General features: G+C 47.2%; 1 pseudogene; it reads left to right on the top strand.

Moving 5' to 3' along the window:
- Positions 1–317: 317 nt before the first annotated feature.
- On the top strand, positions 318–1,379 carry LOC146866088 (zygote arrest protein 2.L pseudogene; annotated as a pseudogene).
- Positions 1,380–1,608: the final 229 nt, after the last annotated feature.

Here is a 1,608-nt window from a genome sequence, read left to right as displayed (position 1 = left end):
GTCACGCCCAGAATATGATGGTCAGTCTTCTTTTGAGGATCTTAACTGAATTGGAGCTCAAAAAACAATGTCATAAGAATGACTAGTACCTATTCAACCTTAGAATCCCTTTTGAAATCCACAACAGTTCGACGGTTCACAAAAATAGTTGATGTTGTCATACCTTAAATAACATTGTAACCACACATACCTGATGTTCAAAATGTGACATAGGGAAAATCAGAATGTCATCTAAGTAAAATAACACAATATGAAGCTGGATGCCCATGAAGAGATGGCCCATGCATCTTGCAAAGAGAATGCAAGATACGGTAGTGATGGTGGGGTTTGTGGACCCCTCTTACACAGTTTACCCCAGCTATGGGAAACCCTTCAAGCAGACCCAGCAGGGTGGCCCCATCATCCCAGCTGGAAGCAGAGCAAAGTAAGTGGTTTGTACATTCTGCTGCCTCCCACCCCACCGTCACCTCCTGAGCCCTCAGCCTACCTGGACAACTACAAGCATGCCCACCTCAAGGCCATACTCTTCCAGATCACACTGTGCCTCACCCTGCTCCCCTGCGACACTAACACCCAGGAGGTAGCTGTCCAGGTGAATCTAATGGTGGATGTCAGTGTGCAGTACTCACCGCTAGCTCCATGTACCCTGGGTCACCGTGGGCTCAGTCCCAGCCGGCCCATTGCACCGCCTCTGCCAGCCGGGATTGCCATACTCCACTCGCCCGGTGGCAGCAGCAAGGTGTGCTTTGTCCGCCACATCGCCATCTATTCCCCAGTTCCCGACTACCATCTTTTCACCCTGCCACCAGGGGGCAGAGGAGTGATGCGGCACCTCTGTCACAAGTGAAAGGGTGACAAGGAGAAAGCAAATAAGGAGACCGGAAAGCCAGAAGTGGGGCAGGAGCCCCCGCCATAAGGCATCACAGCTGAGGTGAACAAGAGCCAGGAGGAGCAGGCCAATGAGCTCCCAAGTGCAAGAGGGCCACCTTTTGAGTTTTTGGAGCAGAAATATAGCTACCTTTACTGCAAGGATTACAATACCAGTTGAGGAAGTGCCTATGGTCGGTTTATTTCAGGTAGCAGCAAGGTTAACTTTAAGCAGCTGCAAGTGCCAAAAGGGGTTCAACCCCTATAAAGTAGAAGCAATACATTGCCAGTCCTGCTCAAATAGTCAGTGCTTCTGTCCTCCAAAGAAAAGACACATAGACCTGAAGAGACCCCTATGCTAAGAGCTGTGTGGGTGCTCAAAGGAACAGAGACTGTCTTGTGACAACAGGTACAGCTTTAAGAAAAATATCTACCATGCAGTTTTGGTGGTCATCAGTTTGTGGAGGGAAAGAAACCTGTTTTGTATTGATGCATTGCACTTTAATGAGTAAGATTTGGATTTGGCATTTGACCCGGCAATGGCTAAGTGACCTCTGTTTGGATATTCAAACCATTTTTGTACCATGATATTGACTTGTATACTATAAAAAAAGAGATATGGTCCATGAAATTGTGAAATGAAGCAGGAGCTTTGCACAGTCTTAATGGCATCTCTAGATTCTCGAAATGCCCAAAGGGGTATGAAAAGTCTTCTTCAACTTGTCACCTTCTTTTATGTGT

Source organism: Triturus cristatus, chromosome 2_1 (assembly GCF_964204655.1).
Source record: "Triturus cristatus chromosome 2_1, aTriCri1.1, whole genome shotgun sequence".
Lineage (NCBI taxonomy): Eukaryota > Metazoa > Chordata > Amphibia > Caudata > Salamandridae > Triturus > Triturus cristatus.
Note: the sequence above shows the minus strand (reverse complement) of the source record. Positions and strands in the feature narration are given on the sequence as shown.